This window comes from Simochromis diagramma, unplaced genomic scaffold (assembly GCF_900408965.1).
Source record: "Simochromis diagramma unplaced genomic scaffold, fSimDia1.1 OVJJ01000320.1, whole genome shotgun sequence".
In the NCBI taxonomy this organism is placed as follows: domain Eukaryota; kingdom Metazoa; phylum Chordata; class Actinopteri; order Cichliformes; family Cichlidae; genus Simochromis; species Simochromis diagramma.
This window is the reverse complement of record NW_024386773.1, coordinates 8,301,048-8,314,782: the sequence shown is the minus strand read 5'-3', so window position 1 is coordinate 8,314,782 and position 13,735 is coordinate 8,301,048. Positions and strand designations below refer to the sequence as shown.

At 38.6% G+C, this 13,735-nt stretch overlaps 1 protein-coding gene across 2 annotated transcripts in view; it reads right to left on the bottom strand.

Annotated features, from left to right (window-relative positions):
• LOC120718077 (metabotropic glutamate receptor 4-like) overlaps positions 1 to 5,002 on the bottom strand; it is a 184,739-nt gene extending 179,737 nt beyond the window's left edge. Inside the window, exon 1 of one of the 2 annotated variants that reach the window (XR_005692370.1) lies at positions 3,361 to 5,002. The gene's annotated coding sequence lies outside the window, so the exon portion shown is untranslated. The remainder of the gene's footprint in view (positions 1 to 3,360) is intronic. The other variant, XM_040006400.1, reaches the window with a different exon arrangement.
• Positions 5,003 to 13,735: the final 8,733 nt, after the last annotated feature.

Genomic DNA, 13,735 nt, shown 5'->3' with positions numbered 1-13,735 from the left:
CCAACCAACACTGGAAAAAGGGTTTCAAATGTAAAAAAAAAATAATAATAATTTTGGCTACTTATGCACACAGCAAATAATAAAATGGGTCCAAAAACTGTTTATTTTTAGTTTAACTTCAGTGGATGGGTGCTTTTGTTATCAGTATCAAGTCTTATTTTGTCCATCTATCATTTATTTATTTATGACTGGCATGATCATATCTAGATTAATGTGCAATATGATATAAAGTAAAAAATTGATCGAACAAAAGGACTCCAGCATGTAGGAAACATTAAATGGGCTTGAGGAAAGGTGAATGTAACTCGATGACAGATTCGCAGGCAGGAGGCAAGATGCTCTCGAACCCTAGTGTAAGATAATGTGCATAATCCACTGCAGGGATGTTAAGTGCACTCATTTCACACTCCATTTCACACAACGCTGCCCTAGGAAGAATCTGTGTGTATGATGACTCAGGAAATACACAACATCACTCTTCTGCATCTTTCTCGTGTTGTTTCTCTCCATTGTTAATAATCTGGAGTCAAATCACTTTTCCACGCTATTGTAGAATAAATTATGTGTCAGGAATGTAATAAGTACCAAAGCCATGTTATGCATGAAATACACACGAGTTAATGGAAGCCAGCGTTTCCTCAAAAATTACTTCAAAAGATGCATTATGGACATTAAAACGGTCTAATTTCCACCTGTGGCTTTATTCAGAATTTACAATCTAACAGACAATTGAAATGGTACCACCTAAAGGGAAAACAGTGTCTGTTCATATATATATGATAGCCTGTTATGAGGATAAACATTTCATTTCCATCCATCAGCCCTAAGTGTGGGGAATCTCCATCACTGCTGTCAGAAGTCCATTAAAATAGCTTGCTCATCATACCTTAAATATGATATGAAATTAATCCATTAATTAATAGTTTGTACAAAATGAAACATTTTAGCACACTATAAATGTATAATGCATGTAAAAAAAAAACTGTCCTTAGAGAGATAAAATTGAGTCCACTAATTGCAGGAAGTTTAAGTGAAAAGCTGACAAATTCTCAACTATGAGAATGGCCGTAGTGTTTCTTAATGCACTGAGAGAAAATATTCAATATTCTGAGTATCTATGAAAGCATGCTTACATAATGTGAATGCAACACGAGGGCATAAATCAGTGCAGGGATTTTTAACTTGGCTGTTTTAGTTCACACACTTATCCGTATATTTAGTCATCTGTTTCATTTCACATTAAACGACCTACTATTTATTTCACATATAAAATGCCGTGTTTGTACTGTAGCCAAGTTTCCCATATCCCTCCAATCTTTACTATGGAATTGTTTGGAAAACCTCCCTGGTGAGCAGATGGTGCCTGCCGGGAGGAGAATAAAGCTAAAACCTGGGCTCTATACACTGCACACACATTTCCCCATTTCCAGGCAAGCTTTTGTAAAAAAGGGAACAACAGAGGTCTAGTGGGAATTTAACCATGGGTCTGTTTTGGTAAACACGTTTGTTTATTGGAGCCTTTCTCTATGCAGCAGCTACAGTAAACACCGTGGATACTGGAGAATGGAGAAGAGCATCAAGCCCCCACTTGCTGGAATGATTTCAGTCACTTTGATCATCATGGTTTCCATCACGAATGTGACGTGTTCATTATTTGACCCCTTTGTCAACGGAACAAAAAGACAGAGAAGCATTTGAATTTACTGGGAAAGCTTATCTACGTATGCTGGTGAATTCTGTATTATTAAGCAGAGAATGAGGCAATGCTACAGTATGTTCTTATGGCTGCTTACGCTCTCGTCCACACTGTATTGAAGAGAACTTAGCAGCAGGCAAACCAGGGGTCTTACGCTGAGTCTGCACTTGCTAAACTAACTCAGAGGACATGATAAGCCAGGCAAAGCTTGGAAAAGTAAATCTGAGGCTGTTTGAATAAGCCCTGCACCTCTCTGTCAGCTACAATCAGCGCACAGAGTATTCGTCCCAATCTCTCTCTGGGGGAGATTTCTTAAGCACGCTTTGTTGCTAGATCCAGGTAGGCTATCAGTCACTGCAGTAGTGAAGAACATGCCAACCAGAATAACCCCAACATAAGACATAAAATCCATCTCATGGGACCTCAGAGGCTGGACGAGAACAAATTAAAAAATCTCTCTTTTGCTGAGTCACTCTCTTTAGATAATTACCCACTGATATGAAGAATATTTCCCCACTTGGCTGTAAGTTCAGAGGGAATGCAGACAATGGCATATTTGGCCGTAATCATAGCAGCCCCCCACCATCAATTGAAGCTAAGAGAGTAAGATAGCACAGAGCTAATCTTTGGCTCAACAAAAAGGCCCAAGGGGGCAGCACAAAATAGAAGCAGTATTAAAAAAATTTGCTCCTGGCATGAACCTTCACTGCCTCTCCAAGCCCTTTATTAAAAGGCCAACAACAGACAAAAAACCGTGCAGGTAAATCAAGCTTAATATGCATCCCTAATAACCAGGAAAGAAAGCCTTAAAGTGCAGCCCATGCATGCCTAAATAATCTATTAAAGTTTGCTCTGGGGTATAGTACAGCAGCAGTCTCACATCAGCTGGTCTACTACTGTCTCCACTCTCCCTTCCACTGCCAGGAGGCTGCACATCTGCACAGCACAGTGACTGACAGTCGATGGTTCACACACCGTTTACCCCACCCCCGACACACTCTCACAAAACACCACCCAGCCGGGGTGCTCCCCTGCGTGACTCAACTTGTTTCAGGGCTGAGAGGGAGACACTGGGGGAGAGGTGGGGATGAGACAAATGTGGGGGAGCTGGGAAGGATGAAGCGGTTGTTTGCATGCTGCTGTGTTGCTGCCTTTCAGAGTTAAACTGGGTTTTGCTTGAATTGAAGAGAGGATTTATCCATGGTTTCGGTCTAATCTGCGCTTTCAAAGCTGCAACTATATTTATATTAAAACCCCGCAGCTCCAGTAGTTTCGATATTGAGTCATTCTTTTATCATATTTTTGCGAGACTTCAGGCGCCTCTGCAGCGCAGCGAGATACAGGGCTCCACACAAAACGCTGCGCCTTAACGCGTAAAAACAATCAATGCACTTACAGTCCAGGGCGTTGCACTCCCTTTTACAGCCAGCACATATATTTACTTTTCTAAACTACAACCGTGTGAATCATCAATTGAAGTATTATACAGCTCTGAAATGTACATGACAAATGTTTTGTGTGCACCCCCAGATATCTATCATGGGTCCTCGTTGCCAGCGCTCTGCGTTCACACTAGTTAGTATCAAGTAATTTTAAGTCACGACGTTAACAAACATTTGATTGTCATAGATGGCCCATTTTGCGGCTCGGGCGGCTGTTCTTACCCCTTTCTCCTGTCCACGAAGAAGCCTTTCATAAGAAGTGACCCATATCCACGGCAAAATCGCATCTTGTTGGGCGCATCAATTTGTAGAGAGAAGATTTCCCGAGCTTCAAAGAAAGCGTCTAAACATTCTTTCTGAATAGTATCCAGCGGGAATGTACACTCGTTTGGAGGCTCCGTCAATCTCCCCAAATCATTTCGAGCGCTGTCCTCGGAAAAGTGGCGCTGAAAGTCTCAAGTCCTAACTTTAGGCTGTGTGCGAAGGGAAAATAAAAGACACGTCCAGTAGAGCTACTCACTAATACAGCTCCTGCGAAAAGCGGATCTGATTTTTACGGGATAAAAGAGCGGAGAAGCGCATACCCCACACCCGAGGCGAGAGCACTTTCTCATTGACAGAGGGAAGACTACATGCGCCCCTTGCACTGGATGTGAATGATGTTAAATGCATCGCAGCACACCGCCTTTATCAGGAAAGAAATGCACCATCAGTGAACGACGGGGAAAAAAAGGTGTGAATGTCTGATTAAAGCATATAAAGCTACCAGCGCTTTGGCTGGAGTGTGACATACAGGCTGTGCATCAATTTGTTTAATTTTAACGTCCATTTGGCCGCCTGCTGCTTCACCCCTCAGCACACCCAGACCTCAGTGTCGAGGATTGTGTTTATCTTCGTCTATATAGTGAGCAACAAGAAACACAGAAAACCACTCTGTCTACCCCTACTGCCAGTCAAATCTGATTTAGTTGATATTTTTGTTTGTTTGCTTGTTTGTTTGTTTGTTTTTTTAATAAAATATCTCAGTATTGAAGTTGTAAGGCTCATTTCACGCGTACCAAATCCTTTTGGACTAATTAAACAAGTCACAACAATTCTGTTTTATCCGACTGATATTTTTCTGTCAGATATAATGAATTCCTGTGACTGTGAGATCGCTTGCAATCAATGCAATTTTCACGGCGACAGCAGCAGAGATGGTATAAATGATTCAAATGTGACGCTTTTGGGTCGGCTTGCACGTTACAGGTGCTGTTGCGCAGCCTATGCAGTATGTTGAATCTCAAAGGTTTGGGATGCTGTGCGTAGACCATGACGAAGATATCAAGTCCAATCACCGAGTGAGAAAACTCAATCTAGATACTGGGTGTGTGTTGTGTGTCCGTGTGCGTGTTTCCCTGACTGACAGCAGCCACGCTCTGCAGCACATTTATGAAATTATGTCCAAGGGCATACCAATATATGTCCCAGATTATCCAGCAAAAATGCGAGAAATTAGTTTTAAACTAGGCATGGGATGTTATTATTTGAGACTTGAATGCGATTGATGCACCCATTTTTTGGCTATTAACCTTCAAACGTCTAACGTGTGCTGTGAAGTGACAAAGGACTTCCTCATCGATCAGTTCAACGGTGGCATCGGTGCATCTTGCAGTCCTGATTGATTAATTTTCCAAGATGTCCAATAGGAGGCTCCCGGTGATTATTTGGCCTTTGCCTCGAGTATATGCGCAGCTGCTCTTTCTGCCTCCCTGATCACAGGGCAGGGGGGGTGGAGGCTTTCACAGGTCTGAGTGGGTCACACCTGTGGAGTGTTGGACGTACTCCACCACATCAAGGGAAGGTGGAAGGGATTGTGCCTGTATAGGGAGAGAGAGAGAGAGACTTGGAGGCTGAGGCAGTGGGGGTCCTTGGTGGTGGTGGTGGTGTGTGTGTGTGTGTGTGTGTGCGCGCGCGCGCGCGTGTGTGTGTGTCATGTCTCTCAGGGCCTTGGAGGCAGCTTAGCCTCTGAATATTCATCCACACCTCTGCTGGAGCAAATTCCAGCTACATGCCTAGACTGAGTGAAAGTCTTGTGAGCTGTAGTGGGACCTTGTAAGTCATGCAAAAAATAAGAAAAGAAAAAAAATCACAGATCTAACTTGTGCACATTATTGAACAGAGTGTTTTACATCTTTTTATTACTCCACAAAGCATTGACTCCCTTCCATCTGTCAGCTCCTCAAACCGGTGTTCTATTTCTGTTTAGCATAGTTGGCATAATAAGTGAATTATTTAGCTGTGGAGAATGGCTACAAAAGTTATTTCCACCAGGAGACCCATTTCTGCTTTGCTTTCTGCTGCAGTAGACCGGGTCTTGTCGAACGCGCTTGCTCTGAGGATAACATGTTATGGAACTGAGTCCTCCCCATCCCTCTGCGCAAGACAACTCTGGAGAATTACTTGTTTCAATTAGGTATGGGGCGGAGAGAATTTAAGCCATGTTAATTCCAGTCACTAGTGAAAATCCCAGTCAAAGAGACTAGCCACTCAAGCATAATCGCCTTCCCCCAGACATCTCTCATTTCATGGACCCATTAGGGAAATTAATCAAAATGTAAATTGTGAGGTCACAAGATTTCACTTTATTGACGGTGTTCAGTAAAGGCCAAAACTTCACTACTTGATTTAGAGGAATCCTCTTCTTATGACAACTCCGAGCTGGTTTGGCTTTTGCCCATTCACTCATTCAGTGATCTAGATAATTTGGCTTTAAATAGCTTTTTTTTCTTCTTAATAACAAAAGCTGGATTAATCTCAGTGAGGATGAGCTGCCTTAAAAGTTTTCAAAGACAAATGATGATGTGTGGAAGAATAAGGAGGAGGAGATGACACAGATGCTCCCCATTCAAATAAATAATCTAATTGTTGGAACAGAATCTGATGTTTGTGTCACATCTTTTCATCAGCGTCTGTGTCATCGAATATTGAACTCTGAGGACATACAGACTGTTCGCTAACATCTGATTATCTAAAATTGAGACTGTCTGACACGCCCACAAGTGGCAAGACAAAGGAATGAGTCAGTTTGTCACTCTTGTTTAAAGCAATATTTTGCAACGAAATGGTGAAACAGGCCAGCCGGGGCAGACAGACAAGCCATATGCTTTATGTGAGTGAAATATTTTTGTCGTGTTGCTGGCTGGCTGACAGTTGTCGCAGCTGTAACCTTTGAACTCCAAGAGCCTTTTTTATATAAGAGACTGGCTGCAGTCCAAATTGGCCGAGGATGTGCACACAGAAAAACAGATTTGATCTGTAGATTACCGCGAAACACTTAGACAGCTGCATTAGATTACTGCATGTATAGAGATGCCTTGTGAGTAATAGAAAATACAGTTAATAAGAGTGTTTTAGCATAGATCGAGAAACAGTGGCCAAAAATACCAAAGCCATCAAAGCTATAAAAATACAGAGCAGTGCTGTCTGTAGGTTTAGTGATGTTGCTTTCTCTGTCTTTTGATGACTCTTTAGCTCTTTATTAAAGTAAATTATCATACATCAAATAATTAATTGAGAACTTATTTAGCAATTAATGTTTAGTATTACATGCTGATAATATTCATATTAGTTTTCAAATGAAAGTGATTTAACCTTATATTATGATACTATACACATGAGCTCATCTCTCTTGGCTGTTAAATAAATTAGGTATTGAATATCACTGGATATATGAGCTTGGGCTTTCTCTAACTGGCATAATAGCAGCCCCTGGTGGTTATGTCATTTAACATGCACTCAAACCTCAACTCAAAAAAGAGTGGTTTACCATAATTTGGATATAATATTGAAGTGAGACATATACACTCTTTTCCATCAGACATCAGTCAAATTAGATAACTATAGCTCAGTCAGGCCTTTTATTAAATGGATCATAGCAGAAGAGAAGATGAACAAGTAGTGATACGTATTTAATATTTAGATTTTTAGACACTTTTCCAGATAGTCCTTTTTTTTCTTTCTTTTTTTTGCTGAGCATTCAATTAAAGAAAACTAAAGCGCAATATCTGATGGGCTGTGATATAAGTAATGATTTTATATGTTACCAACCTTTTCAGCAATAATTCTTTGCAGACAGAGGACAATGCTACTTTAAGCCCAGAAAAACACAACCCAGTAAATTGGTTCTCCTGTGTGTGAAGCCGAGCACAATCTATTCTGGCCTTGGGCAAGACAACACAATCTCCTGCTTGTTTGGTCATTAACGTGCATATTTACCAGATGAAAAAAAAGGTACTTGAAAGGTTAATGTTGCCAATATCTTTGGAGTCTTCGATTAAACAGACCTCAGCAGCTACAGCCTTTGGTTGTATGGCATCTTCTGAGATTGCAATATTAAGAGATATAGCACTAAAGCTGAATTTCCCTGCTCATTTACTTTTGACACAGTTGAGCTTAGGTTCTGACTGCTGGGTCTACTGCTAGCACTAATGTAACAACTAGGCTGATGAGCTTTTACACTCATTCTTTGTTCTAAAAATAAAAATGTGGAGTGTAGCAACTGCCAGCATTCACACATAAATGTGCAAATGCATAATAAAAAGTTCCAGTGGTTTCAAACTGGCTAAATGTATATGTAAATGTATGCACTGAGACTTAATGTCTCAACTATTTAAAACTGTAGCTACATTTTAGTCAGTTTCTGGAAAAGACCTGTGGGTGAAAGAGACTAAGGACCCAAAACAAGACACAAAAGGGTAAAAGTCAAAAGTACAGGTTGTACCAAACTAGGTAGACAAATAAAGTTAAAAGTGTGCCAGCCGAACACAGACAAGGACACGAACAATGTACCATGGAGACAGATTAGCAGAGTGGGAAGAGGTGACCAAAGAGGTGCAACAGGTGACAGAACAGAAGATCAGGTGGAAGAGGTTGGTCTGATGAGAACAGATCATGAGAAAACAGCTATGCTCAGTAAATGATTGAATCAGTCAAAAACTTCCACCCAAGTAAGTTCCACCCAGACATAAGCACATTGTGTTGAAAAAAGATGATATGCGGTAGATAATTTAAAAAAACAAAAACAAATGGATGGATGAATGGATGAATGGAATTCTTATTTTAAAACATTGATTTGTTTTTAGACTATATGCGACTACTTAAAAAAATGCAGTCTCTCTTGTGGCTCTTTCATACATAGTGGTCACTGCATTGGACAGCTTTTCAAAAGCTATTTTCTTGGGCATGAATGGTTTTGATGTGTCTGCATATCAGCCATTTCAGTTGGCAGTGTTTCACACACACACACACACACACACACACACACACACACACACACACACACACACACACACACACACACACACACACAGGTAGTCGCCTGGTGAGAAACAAAGTATACGTAAAAATGCAAGCATCCAAGACAGCCGACAGTGTCCTCTGTCTCGCAGCTGATCATGTGTCCATGGATGTCATGCATCACTAGTTATCATTCAACTAAAAACTGTGGATGCTATCAATTTTATTGTTGTGCAAACAAACAGCAAAATGTTCTCAGTTCTTTAGATTGTTCTGCAGTTTCTTTCTTTTAGCTATTTGTATGCAACATATGGTGTGTTTACAACAAAGTCATATTTGTACTAATTACTATTATGTGACTAGCCTTTTAATTGTCATCTTTTGAGATCAGGTGGACCCAAGTCACTGAAGCAAATAGTACAGTTCTTTGAAGATGTATGCACATGGAAAAGCAAGTACCAAAACAAAGGATGTCCCAATCAAAACTTTAAAGAAAAAAGAAGAATTATATTATATCATGTTATATATTATATTTTTCAGAATTACGGGCAATATATCCACTGTATGTATAATACAGACAAAGATGCTGATGAGTACAAAAGATTTACAGCATTTGCATTGCTGTAAATTGCTTTTTTTCCCCTTCCTAAAAGTTTATACTTTTTAATTAATTTTCAAAGTTGTCACAAAGTACAGGTTGTCAAAATGATTCTTAAAAAGCCTTTTTAACACATAACTGTAATAAGCAAATCAGCAAGTTTAGTTATATTAACTGAAACTGGAACAATACCTGTGAGAGTGAAGCTTAAGATCTGTATCAAAGTCTGCAAGGACCCAGATTTAATGTCCTACATAATTATACGGAGGTTTCACTGTAAGATCTGAGACTATAGCTGTTCAGGTGTTGGATTATATGAGCAGCAGCAGTTGGAGCCCATTAATATAAAGGTAACAGTATTTAATTTAGGTTAGCTACTGTGTTCTATAGTTTGTTTTTCTTTTTTTAATACAGTGTGCTTTAATATGCCTTAACTCTGATTAATTTTCATCATTATCAACTGAAAATTAATATCCTTGATTTGGAGTTCATCACTTGTTAGGTTTTGATTTTCAGTATGTGTCACTTTTAATTTAAGCACACATATGGTACCAGTGACACAACGTAGAAGATAAACATCAAAGTCATGTTTCCTTTCATGAAAATTCAAACAAAAAAAAGATCTATATTTAGAAAGGGAAAAAAGGGGGAAAGGAACATAGTAAGAATTCTTCCTTAAAATACGCATGGATCAGATCATATGGTCTAGGAATAAGAGCTCCCTTATGAACGATTTTTTAAAAATGTATTAATTAATTAAAAAAGAAATGCTGCAGTACTGCAAGAGGTGAGCGCCCTCTTCTGGACAGGGCAGAAACTGTAACACCGCCCCTATGTGTGAATGGTTCATCAGAGACTTCCAAAGAGAATTGGTTGCCGTAGCAACAGCAGATCGTAATAGTGCAGCCTCTTGAGTGTGACCCTACACAGATATGTTTAATTGTGTAAGACCTGCTTTCCTCATCCCGAAGAGAGAGAGAGAGGCGGCATAGAAAGTATATATTTCATTCTGTGCAAACAACCGTGACTCTTTGCAACATGTGTTGTTTATTTTCTGTTGGGTTCATAAATCTTATGGATTCCTTGGAAGTTGGCAGATGCTTGGAGAAAGTGAAATCAAGATAGCTGAAACCCGAAATTTAATTCACTGAGAAAAATCGTCAATTGAAACCATCAAAACTTCACCCGTCGCTTGGTGTCTGGGTTGTATCTCCTGGTGTTGGACCCTCAGAAGGATTTCTCAACCGGATTCCTGTTTTAAAATTTAGTTTTTAAAATTTACTCATACATTTCAAAGCCTGTCTGGGTTTCACTCCAAACTACGTAGAAGAAATATTCATTTGTTAAAAAAAATATTCATTTGTTAAAAAAACAAATGGATGGATGGATGGATCGAATATAAGCCAGTTTGTAGTCTTACACCCTCAATCCTTAAGATACATTTGATAATCTTCAAATCACTTCCTAATGTAGAATTTCATAGACTTGGTTTTATATGATGCTTTTTGACCTTGTGTTTTATAGTCTTTTATGCCTGTTTATGGTATTTCAGTTGTCTTGTTTATTATGTCTGTTTCCTTTTTATTCTTTCACTAGATTTTGTTAATTATTGTCATTTTCTGTTCCGCATCTATTATAATTCTTTGGAGTTGTTTTAAATGTAATTTTTTTTTAATGTTTTTAGCATAAATGTATCTGACTTTTATGCCCATAATGTGAAGCTTTCTGTCTGAATTTATCTTTTCAGTAATCTCCTTTTCCTTTTCTGTCAGTGCTTCTCTGAAACTGTTATATGACATTTTATAGAGCAGGGAGGTTGTGAATTAATTGAGAAAGTGGTTAGCAGAATGGAAGATTAATGAATGACTTGATAAAGAAATAAAGAGATTAGTTAGTCTAGCAGACAAGGCTGATATAATATAGATTTTTGTAGAGAGAAAAAAAATCTACAACAAACAAAAAATTCTGTGGCCCCACACGTCTGTGTGTTTTCCTTGCACACTGAAAATCATCTGCTAGTAGTCAACAACAATGATGCTGAATGTGCATAATTACAGTATCATGAAGCCTTTTCTCAACAACTGAGAATGTGCTGACCCAACTCCTGCTCCTAGAAAACATTTTTTTTAATTGTTATTTTATTTTAATTACATTTATATGTTAATGTTGCATAATTTACATTAGCCCGAGGCAACACATCTAATTACATTTTTCTTTCTTCCATCTTGTAATGTATTTTAATAGCTACACACAGGAGGTGGTGGACACAATATTATGAACACCTACTGTGCCGTACAATTAGTTTCACTTTTAGGGGACTCAAGCTTTTCACTTTTTTCCCCAATAATTAATGGGGGATGTGTTTAAATAAAAATATGATACAAGTAGGACCAAATACAGGTGGCATGGTGGCCTGATGGCTAGCACTGTCACCCACACAGCAATTAGGTTCTGGTTTGAATCCAGGTTTGGGCCCTTGTCTGTGAAGTTTGCATCTTCTTCCCGTGTTTGCATGAGCTCCCATAGTCCAAAGACATATTTCGGGTTAGGAGATTCTAAATTGGCTATAGATGTAAAGGGTTAGGGTTGTGAACATGAACTGTCTGTCTCTGTGTGTTAGTCCTGCAACAGACTGGCAATTTGTGCAGCGTCTCTCAGCCTATGAGGGTTTAATAAACGCTCCAGCCCTGTGGCAACCCTTAATTAGATAAGTGGAAGAAATGGACAAATGGGTCCAAATACAAGCAACCTGTTGCTTAGTTATAGCCTCCTCTTCACAACCTAATGTATTTCCATGTTTAAACCTTTTAAAAGGCGTCCTTGCTCAGTGTTACATATTTTCAAATAATTAGATGTATAAAAATGTAAGCGTTAAGCCTGAGTTATTCTTATTTTACAGAGATTCAATACCATAATTTCATACTAGTTTTTGATTAGCTTTGTTTGTGTTTGTTTTTCTTCTTGATTATGTCATCGAAGCAAGACCTGCCCTTTAATGAAGAGCAATCTGAGATGTGCTGAGAAGAAGGTAAGAGCCACTTCAAATGTCAACATCTGTGGGTAGAAAACTGAGAAGTTAGTGAATTGAATAAGGAGAAAATGCGTTGCGTTGATTACTGGTGGGAAACTGAGTTATTGCAGCTATGACAAAAGCAATGAAATGACAACTTGAACAATCAATAGAAAAGCCTTGAATAAGAGCTTTTGTAAGAAATCAGCATGCTGAGGATTTGTGTGAGTTTGGTGGAAATCATGATGTGCCAGTCAGCTTAAAATAACTTCAACATTTGCCCCTTTTTTTCTTTTCTGGTTTGGTTTATTGTTTTTATTTGCAGACCTGACTAATTTAATAATAATAATAATAATAATAATAATAATAATAATGTATACTTTATTGATCCTCGTGGGGAAATTATGCTCTCTGCATTTAACCCATTCACTCAGTGAAGCAGTGGGCAGCCACTAATCAGGCGCCCGGGAAGCAGTGTGTAGGGATGGTACCTTGCTCAGGGGTACCTCAGGGTAGCTGTTCAGTAGGGGGCAACCACACTACCTACTGAGCTATCCCTGCCCCGATTTTCCACACAGAAAACATTTCAACTGACACTAAAGAGTTTTCATTCATGTCCGCTTAACTGAGCTTTATTATTCCATGAACTTTGAACTGTTTGAACTGTTTTTTGTTTGTTTGTTTTTTGTGGTGGTGGTTTCTTGTTATTTCTTTACACACATCATAAAGTACTGTAAATTAACTTGTTTGCTTGTATGACAGCTGAGATTCATGTCTGTGCTTTTTGTGTTTGTTTGTGAAATTGAGACATTCAACAATAAAGCATTTTTGTTTTATTGTTTGCTGTGGCCCACTCCTTCGCACTGCAGTTACATCAGATTCATCCTCTGTTGTTAAGGACAGGGTTTTGTTGTGTGGTTGGTAAGTTTATGTAACAAATTCAATTTAAAATTCAATTTGGAGTTCCCACAATTAAGTCGCTGCAATAATGAGATTAAACTGATTATTTAGGGACCTGAACAGGTTTGTAAGACTGTGACTCATTGTTTGTTCATTTATAATAATGCAAATGCAGAGCAAGGTGCTTTTTTAGCAACATCGAAAAGCCCAGACCATCCAATGCTGTTTCCTAAATTGGACTTATAAGACATATTTATATGTCTTATCCAAGTTATAACAATGCAGAAAACCCTGATAAGATTCAAACTTTGGTCGACCTTTCCTGGAAAGCAAAGATAAAGATTCAGAAATGTCTTTGTGATCTAACTGAGGGCACAAAAGTGTTCTTTCTGATCGATACGCTATTTGCTTCTATGTTGATTTAGTATGCACTGTTAGAGCCACAGCCTGCTCTGCAGATATGGGGCATTAGATAGTACTAGATGAAGAATAAAAGAAGATTAGTGGAGGACTTTCAAATGTATTTTTTTAACCTGTATAAAAAGAGACCCAAGGCCATTACAGTGTATAATTATAGTTTATAATGTATTATTAGAAAATGTGTTTTGACAAGCATCTGAGCAATTAAATACTAAAACTCCCAAGTAGGGATAACAAGGTTGAAAATCAACATGATAGTAGACTATCCACCTTAATTAAAATATAATTTTATTATAGGTCAATCCAGTTTTACGCTTAATAATTTATTAACAATTTCTATTATTTAGGTATTTTTGCAGCTATTTTCCATTTGAAGTATATTAGGATTTGAC